The following is a 21,971-nucleotide window of genomic DNA, read 5'->3' on the forward strand; positions in this document are numbered from 1 at the left end:
CCAGTCAGTCTAAAGGAAACAAAAAGACCATTTTGAATCACATACAGTCTGGTTTATTTTTCTTCTGCAGAGAAAAAAAAATTGTGTGAGCAACAAAGAACACTGCATTGTCAGTTGGACACTGCTTTATACCCTAAGAGTTACACCAAGTCCATGTCTCTGACTGCATGGAGACAATTCCAGGCTGACATCAAAAATTCTGCAGGAGTCTAAGAGGGAGCATTTTTCCACAAGGACTCTGAGGAATATGTTCACAATGTGGTTAAAATGTGTGCATGATTTATAATCCTTCACGAAACATAATGAGTACTTTGAAAATTCCTTCTGTTGTACTTAGCTTTTTTAATAATAATTATAAAAAAATATGTAAACACGCCATTGGAATCAGAGCAATAACAAATCTACAGCACTCACACAGTGCTCTTGGTCAGTCTGTAAGTGCTGTATGATTGTGCTAAACCTATCAGTGAAAGTGTGTTGTTTCTGAATATTCATTAATTCATTTTTGATAATGAAAGCTCAACACAGAAAGGACTAGGTGGGAAGTGAACCCTCATGGATTTCCTACTGAAACATGATGTACGCCAGAATCCAGAAACTGGCGTAAGCACAAAAATATACAGATGTATCAAAGTGTGCATACACATGGATCCAAGCATGTTCCATTTGTACATGCCACTGAAGCGGAATTGAGGAATTGATCACACATGCACACACACCAAACTCCGCCCTGGTCATGCCCCTATTTAAATATGCATATGCAAATGTAAATAGGCCGTGGGGCTGGGATTCCCCACGCCGTCACTTCAGACAACATGAACACAGAAAATAATTTAGACTGAGTCTGAGCTACAGATAACTGGAACTTATGTGGAGACATGCAGGAATACTTAATTATGTACCCTGTTAAACGGATGTCAGATCCTGCTTTTAGATACATGGCACACGCTCACCCTCCGATGAGTGTGTTTGTGTAAAACCAGCTCTCCGTCTCTGGGGTCCGACCTTTGTGTCTCCACGGGTATTACCCGGCAGGGCTGCACAAAGGTTGTTCAAGCTGGTGGCGAGGAGATTCGTCTAGCTGCTCCATCCGGACGTCCACCCCGTTGAAGCTGATCTCGCACCCCGGTCGAATAGCCTTCTCAGGAACCAGGATACGAACTGGCCATGCCCGTTAACGGCAGCTCTCCTCTTATGGATCAGGGCTCTTGGAATGTTGCTAGATTTTAAATTTAGTGACTTGTACAGCGAGTCCCCAGGATGTGTTATTTTCATTAAAAAAACAGACTAACCTTTTAGAGCCTTTTGATGTTGTACACCTAATAAACTTAACTTTCACACCTTAAGAAGCATCAATAATCCAATGTCCGAGCCTTAACACTTTAACTGCATGCATGGAATTTTATTGCAGGTTTTGCAAGTGCCGATAACATAAACAACATAGATTATATGGTGATAATTTCACAACAGTAATTCAAATATAATTAGAATAATGATTGGCAGAGATTTTTTTTTTAATTCAATAATTCTGACTGATCTTACTTTGACTGGGACTGGATTGATTTCGTAACTAATTTTCCTGGGAGTGAGGGAGGAAGGTTTTCGAGGTCAAGGTCCCCAGCTCGATTAACTTGATTGATTTCCTCTTCATCAGCTATTAGTCGTTGGCTGACCACAATCCTTGTGCGATATTGTGATCCTTCAGCAAAGTTAATCCACATAAGATATTATTCCATCTTCAATCAACCACAAATTGATCTAATCCATTCTGGTATGCTGTGATATTCCTTGAGAGAGAAATCGTTGAACATTCCCCACTCAGACAGACTTAAGGCCAGTGGTTATCCTCCATCGTTCTGCTACTCCCTAACTGGACGGCCTGAGTGGGCGTCATAATCTCTCTCAAACGACTCTGCACGGCTCCAATCCTCTCACTCCACGATTCCAGTTGATGCTCACAAGATGGTCAAGTCTTGTGATCTCCTCATAGCAGGGGAGTAGTGCCAACAGCACCTCTCCCTGGAAGAATAACCCCGTTTTCTGGTGTTTCAACAGGTTATATATGTTCTTGACTCTAGTCGTCCTCAGATGATCTTGGTTACCACGGGGACACTGTTGACTCAAAACCTCCTCCCTTCTCCTTCTGCTTTACTGGAAATCTCTGCAGCCCCTACCAGTAACTTATTTCCCAAGTTCCTCTTTTCTGTTAACACTTCAGCTTTTCTGAGAATTCGTTCTTTTAAATCATTTCTTTAGAATCACATCAATCATATTCAATCATTTCATTACAACTCTCTTTCACATAAAAACAATTCATATGATCATATACAAACATTCTCATTCCTTATTATTCATTTCATATTTTACCAACATCTTAATCATTTGGTCAATTGTTTCACATCAGTTTTTCTTTCCCCACTTGCGACATCTTCTTCACTTCCTCTTTTTCTCTGAATCTGCACTCTTTATGAAAAACAACTCATATAGTCATTCATTTCACTTATTCGTAAAATACATCTTCTAATCAACTCTTAATTTTAACACATTACTACTTCATTTGATCATACTTGTCATGTTAGAATCATTTTTAGATATATTCCCTCGTCTTCACCACCGAGTTCATTCCGTGGACCTCCCCATTTGCAATGGAAAAGTCCGGCATGACCTCACTTACTTCTGGAAGGTACCAAAAACTGTGCAGTTTAATTCAACAGCATGTATATTAATCCCAGGACACGTATTATACTCCAAGATGAAAACAAGCTGAGAGCAAGCTTAAAGTCATCTTTCCTGACACCCCCTCCATGACTTGAAGCGCCGCCGATCTCTTTATACCTCCATAAAAACATCCTCGTTGTCGTCGACAGGATGAAGGGTGAGCACTTCCTTTTCATCCACCATTGGAGACAGAACAGGAGGAGCTGGAGTTGAACGACACTCATCCAGCACCACGTACTCCTCTCCGCACACCTGTAGATTGCCGTCACCGTCAGAAGGCTGTCCTTCCAGTAGTGGTGATTGTGATGGTAATCCCAACGGAGGCGGATTTGCCTCATATTCCCGAGATGATAGTCCATCAGGGAACGATGGTGCACATGGTGAAGTGGGGGTGACGGGTGTATAACACGATGTAACTGGTGTAGATGGCCGCGGTGATGTATCCTTCGTTCGAGGTGAAGCCTCAGCGAGAATATCCTCAGACTCTGGCTGTTGAAGGTGTTCATCCAGGAACACCTGCGTGAGGGCCTCCAAACACCAGTTCATTTCCTCGGTTTGCACCCCAACCTCTGCAGTGCGCTGTGGAGGTGAACGTGGAACTGGTGGTAATGAAAGACCAATGGCCACGATCCGGCCATCGGCAAGATGAGCTATGGAGAATCTTATTCCCGTAGGATACATCCACATTTTGGTAAACACGGGGCAATACATATATCCTTCTGGAGACACTATAGTGTCAGATCATAATTGATCAATCAAGAGAGAATGCCAGATCATGTCTGCCTCGATCTCAATTTTTAAGTATGCTTCTGATGGTACCTGGGGCAGAAAAGAAGTATCCTTCCGTCCCACTATTCCCCGTGCCACTTGAACAGGGAAGTTGTTGCCATTACACGTCGGGCACCACAGAGTCGGTGTTATCTCCCAGAAGTAGAGCGCTCGTTCCAGGGTGGCTTGACAATGAATACATCTTATATCCCCCTGTAGTGTAAGAGGAAATATTAGTCTTTTAACTGTTATATTGCAAGCAAGCAGAAGTGTTTGCCGGGATTATTCAGATGTACGCCAGAGACGCCTCATGATCACCATAGGAGAGCGGGACTGTGGTGACGTTGTCATTCCCGCTGTAGCTGAAGGAGCCGTACGCGGGAAGCAAGCATCATAGGTCGTAAACCATAACAGCAGGAGTCATTGACTAACCATGGACAGCCAGTATAAAGCTGATAATATTCCCCATCCTAAGCCCCAAATTATGATAAGTCCAAGTTTGTAGAACCAGTGTTTCTTGCGTTGTACGGCTCCAGTTAACGTAGCTATGTACGCTAACAGGGTCAAGGTCATCACAGCTTCGCACACAATGTCAGCTATTACTGCCGGGGCGTAAAAGATTGCTTTCATATCTATCACCATCCAAATTGTAATTGATGTGTACTACCATATTTCCCAACAGTTAAACTGGAGAGTAAAGCGACGTGAGTGACAAATAGAGACAACCCTAAGTCACTCTGACCGTAGTGCAGATTGATGATCGCCATCTGACACATCCATGTAGTAGCATTACTATTCACAGTGGTTGTCGTAAGTCCCAACAGCTGACACAGCAGTATAGCAGCCATACTAACAGTAGTGCAATAAACTCCACTCTACTCACTTTGAAGATGGTGTCATTTACGTCGCCAGTATTGTTGGACATTCTGCTGTCTTTGTTGTGTGTGGGCCGCCAGAAGAGGAGGTACTGCTGGCCCACCACCAGTGGGCGCCCTGCCTGAAGTGCGGGCTTCAGGCACGAGAGGGCGCTGCCACCACGGACACAGCCGGGGGTGACAGCTGTCACTCATTATCTCTTGACAGCTGTCACCCATCTACTCAACATCATCTCACTCCATAAAGACCAGACGTCATCTCCACCTCGTTGCCGAGATATCGTACTTCATTGGAGGTAATATACTCAGCCGTTTGTGTTTAACACATCAATCTGTATATTGTGAGTCTTTGCAGGAGTACCTGTTATCCTCTGTCTGCGGGAGCTGATTGAGTGCTGGACTGCACTCTTTTCCCCTGAGGAATCACTGCGGTACTCTGCAGCATATTGAGTGAGAGGTGGAGGTGGCATTCTCACCGTTGTTGTTACGGGGTGTACACACACCCACACTTGACTGTCTTTGTTCTCGCCAGCAGTACCAGATCCGACAGTCGGGGACGGTGATCACCTGGGAATTCGGGACTTCGCGGCTCCAGTATTCACCAGGTTCGGTGGCGGCGGAAATTGTGTGGTTCCGGCTCTTCTCAGGACAGACGTCTTCTATCCTCGAGCCTGCCCACACGTCACCTTTGTGGATTGACTGTAATCATATTCTGAGATTGTCTGTATGTTCGTTGTGGTCCTTCACAACATTAAATTGTTAATTTTTGGCTCATCTATTGACCGTTCATTTGCGCCCCCTGTTGTGGGTCCGTGTCACTACACTTTCACAACACACTTATTCTTTTTACTTATCTCCTTAAGTTTGTACGCTGTTATGTAGATGCTTCTTCTTTCTTCACTCCCCCAAGTCAAAATGAACAGGGCGTGTCTCGGCGTTGGGCTTTGTAGGCTTCATCGCTCCTCCCCTAATGGAGGAGGGGCTCCATATCACTGCGTTGTGTGCTCCTCCCACACAAGCGCAGGGCGGCTGCGAAACTTCCTTTTAACAAAACATATCCAATCACTGCAGCAATAATAAGTCCTATTATGATTAACAGATAGGGCCAAAGATATCCAAACAAATGTCCAATCCAACCAGTCACCACTTCGAGACCTTCTTTAATGACTTGTCCGGTCTCTGCAGCGAAAGTGGTGATTATTCCTCCAGCTATTATTTGCGTTCTTTCCCACCAAGAACATTCATGCCGACCTCGTCCTTTCCCACAGCTCAACCAATGTTCTGCAGGCGATTCACATGTACCATTATTGTAAATCCGATTGGGTCCCAACCATTCGTAACCGACAATTTCTCGTCCTTCGCATAGACTTTTCTTGAAGGCGTATCCTTCCTCAAGCATTATCAAAGCATCACCAACAAATGGCACTATGCGGCCTAGGACCTGCTTCCTTTTCGACATTCCATGTCCCAGGACAGCCTTGGCACATCCAACGTTGGGTGGAAAAGCTCTTATCCATGCGCCAGCTCTGTTCTTCTCCCAAACTGTTTGATGGCCATGAGTGTCATACTCGCCGTCATAGTAAGCGTCACAATATCCTTCCCAGCCGGGAACATTCCTACAATTTTGGTGGGCAAGGCTTATCGTGCATGTGGTATTAAGTCTGTTACTGTTAAAGATTTTGTATATATGTTTATCACTGTTAAACATTTGTACCTTTGTCTTTGTTCTGATAAAATGTTATTGTGCTGTTTTGCACCTGTTTTAAAGTAACCCTGAGAATGTACTTGTTACTCAACTTTGTTTTAGCATACTGGGGTCAGTCTGAACTGGGAGTGAAGAGCTGGAGGTTATTTTGACTGTTGTGACCTTTATGACCTTATGCTGTGCAAGTGCTGTGCAAAACAGGACACTCCAAGCTTTTGCAGAACAGATGATAAGTGCAAACAGACGAGCCTGCAAGAACAGGATGTGCTGACCTTCAATGATAAGACTAAACAAAAGGAAGCGAAACTGTTTCTCCACGCAGCTGCAATCATTAGTATACGTGCCATAAGATGTTTTGTATTACGGGAGGAAACGTGTCATGCGAAGTTCCCCCCACCTTTAGGACAAGTTTCACAATGTGGGTAGGGCGTCTCCTAATAAAAAGAGTGGGCGTGCAGCAGTCCACAGTGCTCTCAGTGGTACTACGTGTACGGACTGTCTGCACTCCTCGCAAGCTAAAATTGACATTCTGTCTCACTGGTGTTTCTTGACTCTGTTTGTCTTATCAAGGTTTTAAGAATGTTTGGAGGCGAAAATACCCGACATTGACTGGGGGCTCGTCCGGGATTTTGTACAATTTTTTTTTTTTTTTTTTTTTTGATTATTGGTTCCATTTCAATCAATCAATCAATCAACTTTTTTCTTATATAGCGCCAAATCACAACAAACAGTTGCCCCAAGGCGCTCCACATTGCAAGGCAAGGCCATACAATAATTATGAAAAACCCCAACGGTCAAAACGACCCCTATGAGCAAGCACTTGGCCACAGTGGGAAGGAAAAACTCCCTTTTAACAGGAAGAAACCTCCAGCAGAACCAGGCTCAGGGAGGGGCAGTCTTCTGCTGAGACTGGTTGGGGCTGAGGGAATCACTAATGATTAAATGCAGAGTGATGCATACGGAGCAAAAAGAGAAAGAAACAGTGCATCATGGGAACCCCCCCACAGTCTACGTCTAAAGCAACATAACCAAGGGATGGTCCAGGGTCACCCGATCCAGCCCTAACTATAAGCCTTAGCGAAAAGGAAAGTTTTAAGCCTAATCTTAAAAGTAGAGAGGGTATCTGTCTCCCTGATCTGAATTGGGAGCTGGTTCCACAGGAGAGGAGCCTGAAAGCTGAAGGCTCTGCCTCCCATTCTACTCTTACAAACCCTAGGAACTACAAGTAAGCCCGCAGTCTGAGAGCGAAGCGCTCTAATGGGGTAATATGGTACTACGAGGTCCCTAAGATAAGATGGGACCTGATTATTCAAAACCTTATAAGTAAGAAGAAGAATTTTAAATTCTATTCTAGCATTAACAGGAAGCCAATGAAGGGAGGCCAACACGGGTGAGATATGCTCTCTCCTGCTAGTCCCCGTCAGTACTCTAGCTGCAGCATTCTGAACCAACTGAAGGCTTTTTAGGGAACTTTTAGGACAACCTGATAATAATGAATTACAATAGTCCAGCCTAGAGGAAATAAATGCATGAATTAGTTTTTCAGCATCACTCTGAGACAAGACCTTTCTGATTTTAGAGATATTGCGTAAATGCAAAAAGGCAGTCCTACATATTTGTTTAATATGCGCTTTGAATGACATATCCTGATCAAAATAACTCCAAGATTTCTCACAGTATTACTAGAGATCAGGGAAATGCCATCCAGAGTAACGATCTGGTTAGACACCATGCTTCTAAGATTTGTGGGGCCAAGTACAATAACTTCAGTTTTATCTGAGTTTAAAAGCAGGAAATTAGAGGTCATCCATGTCTTTATGTCTGTAAGACAATCCTGCAGTTTAGCTAATTGGTGTGTATCCTCTGGCTTCATGGATAGATAAAGCTGGGTATCATCTGCGTAACAATGAAAATTTAAGCAATACCGTCTAATAATACTGCCCAAGGGAAGCATGTATAAAGTGAATAAAATTGGTCCTAGCACAGAACCTTGTGGAACTCCATAATTAACTTTAGTCTGTGAAGAAGATTCCCCATTTACATGAACAAACTGTAATCTATTAGACAAATATGATTCAAACCACCGCAGCGCAATGCCTTTAATACCTATGACATGCTCTAATCTCTGTAATAAAATTTTATGGTCAACAGTATCAAAAGCAGCACTGAGGTCCAACAGAACAAGCACAGAGATAAGTCCACTGTCCGAAGCCATAAGAAGATCATTTGTAACCTTCACTAATGCTGTTTCTGTACTATGATGAATTCTAAAACCTGACTGAAACTCTTCAAATAGACCATTCCTCTGCAGGTGATCAGTTAGCTGTTTTACAACTACCCTCTCAAGAATCTTTGAGAGAAAAGGAAGGTTGGAGATTGGCCTATAATTAGCTAAGATAGCTGGGTCAAGTGATGGCTTTTTAAGTAATGGTTTAATTACTGCCACCTTAAAGGCCTGTGGTACATAACCAACTAACAAAGATAGATTGATCATATTTAAGATTGAAGCATTAAATAATGGTAGGACTTCCTTGAGCAGCCTGGCAGGAATGGGTCTAATAAGCATGTTGATGGTTTGGATGAAGTAACTAATGAAAATAACTCAGACAGAACAATCGGAGAGAAAGAGTCTAACCAAATACCGGCATCACTGAAAGCAGCCAAAGATAACGATACATCTTTGGGATGGTTATGAGTAATTTTTTCTCTAATAGTCAAAATTTTGTTAGCAAAGAAAGTCATGAAGTCATTACTAGTTAAAGTTAATGGAATACTCAGCTCAATAGAGCTCTGACTCTTTGTCAGCCTGGCTACAGTGCTGAAAAGAAACCTGGGGTTGTTCTTATTTTCTTCAATTAGTGATGAGTAGAAAGATGTCCTAGCTTCACGAAGGGCTTTCTTATAGAGCAACAAACTCTTTTTCCAGGCTAAGTGAAGATCTTCTAAATTAGTGAGACGCCATTTCCTCTCCAACTTACGGGTTATCTGCTTAAGCTACGAGTTTGTGAGTTATACCACGGAGTCAGACACTTCTGATTTAAAGCTCTCTTTTCAGAGGAGCTACAGCATCCAAAGTTGTCTTCAATGAGGATGTAAAACTATTGACAAGATACTCTAACTCCCTTACAGAGTTTAGGTAGCTACTCTGCTCTATGTTGGTATATGACATTAGAGAACATAAGAAGGAATCATATCCTTAAACCTAGTTACAGCGCTTTCTGAAAGACTTCTAGTGTAATGAAACTTATTCCCCACTGCAGGGTAGTCCATCAGGGTAAATGTAAATGTTATTAAAAAATGATCAGACAAAAGGGAGTTTTCAGGGAATACTGTTAAGTCTTCTATTTCCATACCATAAGTCAGAACAAGATCTAAAATATGATTAAAGTGGTGGGTGGACTCATTTACTTTTTGAGCAAAGCCGATAGAGTCTAATAATAGATTAAATGCAGTGTTGAGGCTGTCATTCTCAGCATCTGTGTGGATGTTAAAATCGCCCACTATAATTATCTTATCTGAGCTAAGCACTAAGTCAGACAAAAGGTCTGAAAATTCACAGAGAAACTCACAGTAACGACCAGGTGGACGATAGATAATAACAAATAAAACTGGTTTTGGGACTTCCAATTTGGATGGACAAGACTAAGAGACAAGCTTTCAAATGAATTAAAGCTCTGTCTAGGTTTTTGATTAATTAATAAGCTGGAATGGAAGATTGCTGCTAATCCTCCGCCCCGGCCCGTGCTACGAGCATTCTGACAGTTAGTGTGACTCGGGGGTGTTGACTCATTTAAACTAACATATTCATCCTGCTGTAACCAAGTTTCTGTTAGGCAGAATAAATCAATACGTTGATCAATTATTATATCATTTACCAACAGGGACTTAGAAGAAAGAGACCTAATGTTTAATAGACCACATTTAACTGTTTTAGTCTGTGGTGCAATTGAAGGTGCTATATTATTTTTTCTTTTTGAATTTTTATGCTTAAATAGATTTTTGCTAGTTATTGGTGGTCTGGGAGCAGGCACCGTCTCTACGGGGATGGGGTAATAAGGGGATGGGAGGGGGGAGAGAAGCTGCAGAGAGGTGTATAAGACCACAGCTCTGCCTCCTGGTCCCAACGCTAGACAGTCACAGTTTGGAGGATCCCAAAAAATTGGCCAGATTTCTAGAAATGAGAGCTGCTCCCTCTAAAGTGGGATGGATGCCGTCTCTCCTAACAAGACCAGGTTTTCCCCAGAAGCTTGCCAATTATCAATGAAGCCCACCTCATTTTTTGGACACCACTCAGACAGCCAGCAATTCAAGGAGAACATGCGGCTAAACATGTCACTCCCGGTCTGATTGGGGAGGGGCCCAGAGAAAACAACAGAGTCCGACATTGTTTTTGCAAAGTTACACACCGATTCAATGTTAATTTTAGTGACCTCCGATTGGCGTAACCGAGTGTCATTACTGCCGACGTGAATTACAATCTTACCAAATTTACGCTTAGCCTTAGCCAGCAATTTCAAATGTCCTTCGATGTCGCCTGCTCTGGCCCCCGGAAGACAATTGACAATGGTTGCTGGTGTCGCTAACTTCACATCCATTTGCAATGGATTTTTGGTGGAGGAACCATCCACATACACAATTGTACTGTGTGGGATGGGCGTATCCAGTAGATCAGCGCGAGCCTTCATACAAACTGTTGCTACATCGAAACAATTGTGCGGTTCACCATCCTCAGGTAAAGGTATCAATGTCAACGGATTCAATGTTGTACATCGTTCTACAGTAAGATGTGGTTGTGATAACAGTAACGACATACACGAAAGATGTCTTGCTGGAGATAAGAAGGTCATGTTTGTTTGCAACAGAAGTGCTGAAACTGCATGTGGAACTTTCAATGTCAGCTGATGGAATAGAACAACATTACTGCTACTTTGAACAGCCATGGAGGCTGCAATAACAGCTCGCACACATGGTGGTAGAGCGCTTGCCACTGCATCCAATTTAGATGAGTAGTAGGCGACTGGCCTTAATTTTGAACCATATGCTTGTACCAAAACACTAGTCATGAACTTATTCTTACAATCTACTGTTTGAATGAATGGTTTACTATAATATGGTAGTGCCAAAACTGTGGATGACACTAATGTTTGTTTCACTTTCACAAAAGCTTCCTCAGCATCTTTGTTCCATTCCAACACAGTTGACATTGAAATATCATCTTTGTACATCAAATCAGAAAGTGGACTAGTCAGTTCTGCATAGGAAGGGATCCATGCCCTGCAGTAATTCTAGTTAGCATGAAGAGCCTTCCAGTGGGCCAGAGGGCCTCTGCTTGGGATGTACTTCACCCCACAGCCGTCTGGAATCAGACGCTTCTCAGCCATCATCTGATCAAAATCACAGGCATTGAACTTGGTGAAGCCATATTTCTTAGAGATGTGGATCTTCTGGCGTCCAGGGAACTTGAACTTGGCTCTGCGCAGAGCTTCAACCACATGCTCCTTGTGCTACATACACTCCTTTAAGCGTTTTCTTCGCCACCGACTTCTTGGTGCCCTTCTTCGGGGCCTTGGGTTGTTGTTGCTCAGGCATGCCGTCTCTCAGTTACCTAAAAAGAAGCAGAAAATAGGAGCAGACTTAGTGGCATTTTGGGAAGAAGAGGCGCAGAGCAGACAGAAAGGAGCAGAGAAGAGGTCAATGTCAGGTATTTTCGCCTCCAAACATTCTTAAAACCTTGATAAGACAAACAGAGTCAAGAAACACCAGTGAGACAGAATGTCAATTTTAGCTCGCGAGGAGTGCAGACAGTCCGTACACGTAGTACCACTGAGAGCACTGTGGACTGCTGCACGCCCACTCTTTTTATTAGGAGACGCCCTACCCACATTGTGAAACTTGTCCTAAAGGTGGGGGGAACTTCGCATGACAAGTTTCCTCCCGTAATACAAAACATCTTATGGCACGTATACTAATGATTGCAGCTGCGTAGAGAAACAGTTTCGCTTCCTTTTGTTTAGTCTTATCATTGAAGGTCAGCACATCCTGTTCTTGCAGGCTCGTCTGTTTGCACTTATCATCTGTTCTGCAAAAGCTTGGAGTGTCCTGTTTTGCACAGCACTTGCACAGCATAAGGTCATAAAGGTCACAACAGTCAAAATAACCTCCAGCTCTTCACTCCCAGTTCAGACTGACCCCAGTATGCTAAAACAAAGTTGAATAACAAGTACATTCTCAGGGTTACTTTAAAACAGGTGCAAAACAGCACAATAACATTTTATCAGAACAAAGACAAAGGTACAAATGTTTAACAGTGATAAACATATATACAAAATCTTTAACAGTTACAAATCATTTTCCAGGGCCGTGGCGTAACATAAGGGTTTGGTCTCCAGAGTACACTGGACCAAGTAGCTCTGTCTCTGGAGTAGACCGTGGCGATGTATTGATATTTAACCCAATAATTATTACTTTGATCCAAACAGGGGAATACCCAATCTTCAACTTTATATTTCTCCATTCCCCACCAGGTGACGTCCTTACTACGTCTAACTTCTTCCTGCCATGCTTGAAGGGTCCCCTTAATGGTTGGAATCTGTAATAACTGTGTACAGTTATACAAGGTCTATTAGAAAAGTATCCGACCTTATTATTTTTTTCAAAAACCATATGGATTTGAATCACGTGTGATTACATCAGACATGCTTGAACCCTCGTGGGCATGCGAGAGTTTTTTCACGCCTGTCGGTTACGTCATTCACCTGTGGGCAGTCTTTGAGTGAGGAGTCGTCCACCCGCTCGTCGATTTTTTTCATTGTTTAGGAATGGCTCAGAGACTGTTGCTTTGTTTGATAAAAATTTTTTCAAAACTGTAATGCACAACTGAGTGGACACCATTCAATAAATTCAGCTGGTTTTCGGTAAAAATTTTAACGGCTGATGAGAGATTTTGGTCTGGTAGTGTCGCTTTAAGGACGGTCCACGGCGCCTGACGGCGATCTGCGCTTCGAGGCGGCAGCGTCTCGCCGTTTCAAGTTGAAAACTTCCACATTTCAGGCTCTGTTGACGCAGTAAGTCGTCAGAGAACAGAGAACTTTTAGAAGAAGTCGGCATGAGGAGTTTATTCGGACATTCCATTGTTAACGGTCATTTTGTAATGAAAGAACGTGCGGGCAGAGTCGCATGTCGGGCTGGACACGACCGCGGGGGGTCGCGGCAGGAAAAACACCTCCGTTGGAAATCTTAACGGGCAAGTTGGAACATGCCCAAGCTGTTTAAACAATTTCTCAGTTACTCACTTGTTGAAAGCCATTAAAAGCCGCCTGAATTCTACAAATGGTTTTCAACACGGAGGTGTTTTTCCTGTCGCGGCGCACACAGATTTGCCGAGTCGTCACGGAAACGACTCGGCGAATTTGCGCGTACGTCTTTCATTAAAAAAAATGTCCTTAAACAGTGGAATGTCCGCATAAATTCCTCATGCCGGCCTCTTCTGAATCTTCTCTGTTCTCTCACGATGTCCTGGGTGAATTAAGCCTTAAATTAGGATGTTTTCAGCTTGAAACAGGCCGACGACAGCGCCTGGAAGCGCTGCAGGACGTCCCGCTCCGTGGGAAGTCCTTACACCGACAGAAACACCCCATAATCTCTCATCAGCCGTTAAACTTTTCAAAGAAAACCAGCTTAATTTCTCGAATAGTGTCCACTCGGATATTCCTCACAGGTCCAGAAAAAATTTTGATAAAGCAACGCGCGCCATCTCGAGCAGCGTGTGAAACAAAGGAATTCAGCCGAGAGGGCCGGACCACATCTCACTCAAGGCCTGCCCACAGGGAAATGATGTCACCGACACGCGTGAAAAAACTCACGCATGCGCACGAGGGTTCAAGCATGATTGGTGTAATCGCATGTCATTCAAATCCATATAGTTAAAAAAAAAATAAAAGGGTCGGTTTATTATCTAAGAGACCTCGTATACCCATCTTAGCCAATTCCCTGTCTTAATTTGGTCTATGGGACATCGGGGGGATTTACCAGAACCTTTGGTCAAATTACTATGGTATTCTGTCTCATGTAAGTTTTCATAAATTCTATTCACCACACATTGATCAATCTTTCTGAAATCCTCCTGAGGTACTGACCTTAGCTCATCAGGCTTTGGTAGTTTTTGCACATAGAAGTTTGCTGCTGGTGGGATGGCGGTTAGTTCGGAATATAATATCCCTGCTCCCATGCCGGTAGCGTTGTTCAACAGAGGGACTGTTGTAGATATTGTATCCACTTTCAGCACTCTGCTGCGGGTGTTGTCACAGGTGAGGTTATAATTACCCCAATGTTTCCAGGTAGGCATTATCATTCTGCAAACATCATGTCTTGGTAATGCTGGAAAAACAGCTTCTTTTTCCCAATATCCTGCTCGATAGCCTAGTAGTACTCTGCATCCCCATGAGCAATACCAGGCTGGCTCGCCAGGTTCAGGTCTTATCCAGGTGCAGCCTACTTCTCTTCGCTCTTTTTGTTTTAAACGTAAGATGGTTACCATGATGACCTCTTGATCCCTTATTTGTAGGTTTTGAAGGATATCTGCTCCGGTGGTCAGGTTGTAATTGGTGGTGACGATTGGAAATTCCCCACTGTCATTCAAATATTGCAGCCACTTATTCTTTAGCATCTGCTGGGTTAGGTTCTTCATCTTTGCCCATTTCTCTGTAGAATTCTGGTCCCATATCATGTAGATGTTTCTTGATTCAACTCCCCAAAATGTCTGTTGGAAAGTTTTAGTTGTTGCGTACTGGACCCTGATGTGGGTTAAGGTCCAGGGCATACTACCATAGTAGTACAGGATAGCTAGAAGTACAGCAACGCCGACTAACAATGCTGTAATTTTAGCCATCCAACGCCAACATTGGAGGCACTTTCTCTTTTGTGACTGGCTTTGTTGCTGCTGCTTTCTTCCAACATTTTTGTAGTAGAATTCACTTGGTACTGGTGGCAGCGGCTCCAACTTTTGGGGTCGTTGCAGTAGTGGCATTTCTATGCCAAACTCCTCTTCTCTTGGTCTTTCGTTGGTTCTTTGAGGTTGCGTGGTGATCACGCTGTCTTCCCGTGGTCCTTCCATCTCGGAGATAGATGATCTTAGGTGCTGTTGTTTGTCTCATGTTCCCAACAGAAACACTTGATGCTCGTTGCTGAAGAAGGGTGACTAACAAGGGAGATGGCCATGGGAGTCTAATATCTAGTCCTTGCCACGCCCATTTCCAAGTGACGACTGTCACCTCCTTCATTTCAGGCGGTGGTCCTTGGGGTGTGTAGAAACACTGTGAAGGTGCAGGATTCAATTCTCTATGTAGGTGCAAGATATCTTCATAGGCGTCCCGATATGCCATTCCACTGTAGACATACTGCACCATCACAGAGTACAGAGAAGTCAATCTCCGGAATAGTCCTCTTCCCGACTTTATGCTAAGTCGTATCAGTATAGCCCTTGGGGGTTGCCAAAGCCCCACTAGTACTCTGGTTTGCCGTCCACTTCTAATAGGTGGGAGACATCCGCCATTCTTGATATCAAGGTGCTGTACCGTCGTGCATATTGGCAAAGTTTGGTTCTCAACCAAATAGAAAGTTGAACGTGCCTCTTGTAGTTGAAGTCTTTTAAACATATAGGGACTGCTGGTCCAAATCTGGAAAGATCCAAACCAAATATCCACATACACTCCCTGTAATGGATCAACATAATTAGGTCCCCACCTTATTTTAAACCTATAGCCCCTTTTCTGTACATGCACTACATTCAAGATGCAGGGATATGAGTCTGGACACCGGGGAATTGGGTAAAACTTCCATCCAACCCCAGGGCAATACCAGTGTTGTCCAACTTTGTCCACGATAGCTTCCAGAGGAGTGTACAATCCAGGCTCTGCAAGGTCAGCAGTCCTTTTATACGAATCATTATCTACAAAATATCCTCTTGTTCCCAGCACCCATCCTTTCTCTTTGTAATCCTTTTGTGGCCAGTTTAAACATATTTTCTTGTAGGGTAATTCCAAGTATGGTGTAAGTCCTCCATGCCTAGATTGTAGACTATTTACATTATTTTCATCCAGTTTGAAGGTCCGTGACATGATTCAGAGTGAGTTGTCACTCTGCCATCGGTTTCATTCTCTTTCTCCCAAGATGTACCATCATAGGGAGTAGTTGTTGTCTCTTAAAGAGATGAGTGTAGATGGGAGATGGGTGCTTAAGCTCTGAATCCATTCCTTTCCACTCCCACTTCCACATCGTAACAATTATCCTGTCAGGTTTAGGGAGGGGTCCTTCAGGGATCCTCTGTACCTGATGTGGGGGTACATAGTTCCATAGATCTTGCCAATGCTGCCAAAACAGTTTTCCAGAATACCTGGTTTGTGATAAGGCTAGATAAAGGGGAACTATAGGCTTCTCTTCTTGATCCTTAGGCTCAATTTGAAGCTGAATCTTCCTTACTTGACAACAGTTCCAGACTCCTTTTTTGTGCAGGTAGAAGAAGTCTTGATTTACAAAAATTGTTGGTACGGTTGGGGGTAGGCAGCTCATACAGGCCCGAGGTTGATTGATAACTCTCAAATTTAATGTCTGGTTATCTAAAACGTGATATCCTGGGTTTTGTAGTCGTCTGTACATTTGACGTCGCATGTTGGGGCTTGTCATCCAGATCAAGCACTGGTTAAGGTATAGTTCAACATAGACTCCTTGGAGTGGCTCAACGTAATTAATCCCCCATCTCAATGTGAATCTCAGGTCTTTGAGTTGTAGGTAAACCACATTTAATATCCAGGGATAGGTGTTTGGACATCTTGGAACCGATTGGGGTAGTTTTCGGCGTCCTATTATGTACCAATGCCGCAGACTTTCCTCACTAAGCACTCGTTCCGCAAGTAATTTTTGTCCTATTGTCTCTGTTAAGTCGGCATCTCTTTTATATTCATAATTTGAGACATAATATCCGTTAGATGCTAGTTCCCAGTCTTCTTCATCAAAATCTTTTTCTGGCCAATTTAAGTATAGTTTCTCAGCACCAATGCCACATTGTATATAGGGTCCAAATCTTCCTCGATTATTGATAATGGGTGCTCTATTTACATCTGGTTCTTGCGACATTTTGCAAACAGCCGCTTCTTTTTACTTCTTCCTTATCCCACGGAAAATGGAGGGAAACATCCAGCGACTCTGAGGCTTTCCTGATTTTTCCTCACCTTGAGTCGGTTGGTGTAACGACTGGTGCTGTTCCTCCAGGAGGTCAACATGTGCCCCGACAGAGTAAACCCCCACATAGGGGACCAACACCACCAGCACTGTGAGCCGCACCCTAAGTGTTTGGTCCGGCCTACTAGGAGTGTCCGCTCTGCTAGCCACTCCCCCTAAAGATTGTATCCTCCTCTTTCTCACCCATTCTTCGGGTGTCACATGGTACTTGGCTGACTTCTTCGGTTTTGCCGCTTTATTTCCCCAGGCGTCCAGTCCAATGGTAAAAAAATGCATGAGGGTTTCTCTGCCCCCTTTTTCTTGTGGCACCTCTTCTGCATCTTCCAGTGGAATTTCTGGGTTTTTTAGAACTTCTTCTATCAACTTGGCCCAAATTGTCAGTTCCCAAGGGCCGATCTATCCTTCTTCTTGGGCTTTTTGCTGTTGATCATCGGTCAGTCCTCCCATCATGTCTGTATATCCGGGTCGCTCCGGATCTCTATACACTCTGAACACCAGTGGAATTTGCACTGTGTCTATTGGAGGGTCATAAGTTTGCCCATACTCTGGATCATGGGACCAACTTTGATGTATAGCTTTATGCAACAAAGACGGCTTCCGCTCACCACCTCCTGCAGCTTGGTTACTTCCTCCTGCTCTATTTGTTTCCAACATCAAATAGACACTTGGTGCCGTTGGACTCACGTCACCGCTGCCTTGATTCCCTTCAGCTTCATCAAGTGCAACTGTTGCTGCAGGATTAGCCCAACAGGCTTCATCAGTGTGAAAGGTCCTCAGGGGGTCCAAAAACCTTCTCACTTGCCATCCTTCTGCTCTTGCCATATGCAGAATTCTTCCCATATGAGTTTTTGCTTTACACACCGGGCAATACTCGATCACATGTCCATTCCAATAGCATGAGCACACCTGCATATCCACATCGTCTCCATGTATCTCCCACTGGGTGTAAAAGACCATTCTTGGCAACTGGGCTAGTCGGCATAATAAGATAAGAAAGCAGGCATAATATAATAAGAAAGCAGGATATGAGAGGCTTGTAATCTATGGACATGAGCAGCACAGCACGCTGAAATGTCGGTGACTAACTGAAACAAATGTGTATGTGTGTATAATCATATTGTGCAGAGTTGTGCTGTGTATTCTGCGTGCAATTCTGGGCACTGAACTGTCACATGTGTACCATACATTTCAATATAATACACGTATTGTGACAACCTTAATGTTAACACAGTATGCAAAATTACATCTTATTATACACTAATTAATTTTTTTCAATATGTTACACTACTTTTGTAACCCAAAGATTTTGATGAACCCATTTCGAACACCAAAACACTTCATCCATGTAGATAAAGGAGTATTTTCAGTAATGATTTGAAGAATTTCAAAAATACTTTTCATATTTTCAGAAGTAGAGCCAAATTACACCTTGAGACCGTGTTGTACATATATTTCTCACATTCAGAAAGCTGAGATTGTTCTGACCCTTTTGATATGCAACACATTGGCATTATACTATATCCACATCCCTTAAAAAGGAAATGACTGAAGGTAGAAATGAGAACGTACACTGAAAAAAGAGAATGTTTGAACCAACTTAAAAAGTGTTACAATTTCTAAAAACCTGAATGAAATAAGTTATTTGAACGTATGTTTGTAAGTTAGAGTTGACTTAACTTTCAAACTTTGTATCACCAGTTATCCATCTTCATGATGAAGTGGTATAGAGGAGGATTTGCTTAAAAAGAAGACCTGAAAGTTTAGCTACAAATTGCCAGGAGGTACAGTAGTGTTCAGAATAATAGTAGTGCTATGTGACTAAAAAGGTTAATCCAGGTTTTGAGTATATTTATTATTGTTACATGGGAAACAAGGTACCAGTAGATTCAGTAGATTCTCACAAATCCAAGACCAAGCATTCATGATATGCACACTCTTAAGGCTCTGAAATTGGGCTATTAGTAAAAAAAAAAGTAGAAAAGGGGGTGTTCACAATAATAGTAGCATCTGCTGTTGCCGCTACAAACTCAAAACTATTATGTTCAAACTGCTTTTTTAGCAATCCTGTGAATCACTAAACTAGTATTTAGTTGTATAACCACAGTTTGACCACATGATTTCTTCACATCTGCGAGGCATTAATTTTGTTGTTTTGGAACCAAGATTTTGCCTGTTTACTAGTGTGCTTGGGGTCATTGTCTTGTTGAAACACCCATTTCAAGGGCATGTCCTCTTCAGCATAAGGCAACATGACCTCTTCAAGTATTTTGACAAATCCAAACTGATCCATGATACCTGGTATGTGATATATAGGCCCAACACCATAGTAGGAGAAACATACCCATATCATGATGCTTGCATCACCATGCTTCACTGTCTTCACTGTGAACTGTGGCTTGAATTTTGATCAGGATATGTCATTCAATGCGCATATTAAACAAATATGTAGGACTGCTTTTTTGCATTTGCGCAATATCTCTAAAATCACAAAGGTCTTGTCTCAGAGTGATGCTGAAAAACTAATTCATGCATTTATTTCCTCTAGGCTGGACTATTGTAATTCATTATTATCAGGTTGTCCTAAAGGTTCCCTGAAAAGCCTTCAGTTAATTCAAAATGCTGCAGCTAGAGTACTAACGGGGACTTGGAGAGAGCATATCTCACCCATATTGGCCTCTCTTCATTGGCTTCCTGTTAATTCTAGAATAGAATTTAAAATTCTTCTTCTTACTTATAAGGTTTTGAATAATCAGGTCCCATCTTATCTTAGGGACCTCATAGTACCATATCACCCCAATAGAGCGCTTCGCTCTCAGACTGCAGGCTTACTTGTAGTTCCTAGGGTTTCTAAGAGTAGAATGGGAGGCAGAGCCTTCAGCTTTCAGGCTCCTCTCCTGTGGAACCAGCTCCCAATTCAGATCAGGGAGACAGACACCCTCTCTACTTTTAAGATTAGGCTTAAAACTTTCCTTTTTGCTAAAGCTTATAGTTAGGGCTGATCAGGTGACCCTGAACCATCCCTTAGTTATGCTGCTATAGACTTAGACTGCTGGGGGGTTCCCATGATGCACTGAGTGTTTCTTTCTCTTTTTGCTCTGTATGCACCACTCTGCATTTAATCATTAGTGATTGATCTCTGCTCCCCTCCACAGCATGTCTTTTTCCTGGTTCTCTCCATCAGCCCCAACCAGTCCCAGCAGAAGACTGCCCCTCCCTGAGCCTGGTTCTGCTGGAGGTTTCTTCCTGTTAAAAGGGAGTTTTTCCTTCCCACTGTTGCCAAGTGCTTGCTCACAGGGGGTCGTTTTGACCGTTGGGGTTTTCCCATAATTATTGTATGGCCTTGCCTTGCAATATAAAGCGCCTTGGGGCAACTGTTTGTTGTGATTTGGCGCTATATAAATAAAATTGATTGATTGATTGATTGATTGATTGATTGATTGAACTCAGAGTTTGGGGGTCGTCTCACAAACTGTCTGCGGCCCTTGGACCCAAAAAGAACAATTTTACTCTCATCAGTCCACAAAATATTCCTCCATTTCTCTTTAGGCCAGTTGATGTGTTCTTTGGCAAATTGTAACCTCTTCTGCCCGTCTTTTATTTAACAGAGGGACTTTGCGGGGGATTCTTGCAAATAAATTAGCTTCACACAGGCGTCTTCTAACTGTCACAGCACTTACAGGTAACTCCAGACTGTCTTTGATCATCCTGGAGCTGATCAATGGGTGAGCCTTTGCCATCCTGGTTATTCTTCTATCCATTTTGATGGTTGTTTTCTGTTTTCTTCCATGCGTCTGTTTTGTTTTTTTTTTGTTTTGTTTTGTTTTTGTCCATTTTAAAGCATTGTTGATCATTGTAGATGAAGAGTCTATAATTTTTTGCACCTGCGTATACGTTTTTTCCTCTCCTATCAACTTTTTAATCAAACTATGCTGTTCTTCTGAACAATGTATTGAACGTCCCATTTTCCTGAGGCATTCAATGAGAAAAGCATGTTCAACAGGTGCTGCTTCATCCTTACATAGGGGACACCTGATTCACACCTGTTTGTTGCACAAAACTGACAAACTCACTGACTGAATGCCACACTACTGTTATTGTGAACACCCCCTTTTGTACTTTTTTTTTTTTACTAATAGCCCAATTTCATAGCCTTAAGAGTGTGCATATCATGAATGCTTGGTCTTGGATTTGTGAGAATCTATTGAATCTACTGGTCCCTTGTTTCCCATGTAACAATAAGAAATATACTCAAAACCTGGATTAATCTTTTTAGTCACATAGCACTACTATTATTCTGAACACTACTGTACATATGAGATGCAAGCCTAGATTTGATCTGTTTTGGTGAAATAAAATCATTCTCTGCTCTACTCCACTATGAAGCTAAGAGTAGTGATGCAAAATGCCAAGCTTGCACTGCGCACAATTTCTCCAATCACAGCCACATAAGCCCATAACTTCTGGGTGTTGTCTGGGTGTCTTGGTGGCTTTCCTCACTCTTCTCCTTGCACAGTCACTCAATTTTGAGAACTGTCTACTCCATGCAGATTTACCATAAAGTGCCATATTGTTTGTATTTCTTTGTAATTAATGTAAATAAAGTCTAACACATATTCAGTGGCAGCTTTACCATCAGAGAGCCTCGTCCACAACCACCACAAAAGACTTCA

At 42.8% G+C, this 21,971-nt stretch overlaps 1 protein-coding gene across 1 annotated transcript in view; it reads left to right on the plus strand.

Moving 5' to 3' along the window:
• The window catches only part of chl1b (cell adhesion molecule L1-like b), a 303,826-nt gene that overhangs the window by 163,701 nt on the left and 118,154 nt on the right, over positions 1-21,971 (plus strand).

This window comes from Thalassophryne amazonica, chromosome 3 (assembly GCF_902500255.1).
Source record: "Thalassophryne amazonica chromosome 3, fThaAma1.1, whole genome shotgun sequence".
In the NCBI taxonomy this organism is placed as follows: Eukaryota; Metazoa; Chordata; class Actinopteri; order Batrachoidiformes; family Batrachoididae; genus Thalassophryne; species Thalassophryne amazonica.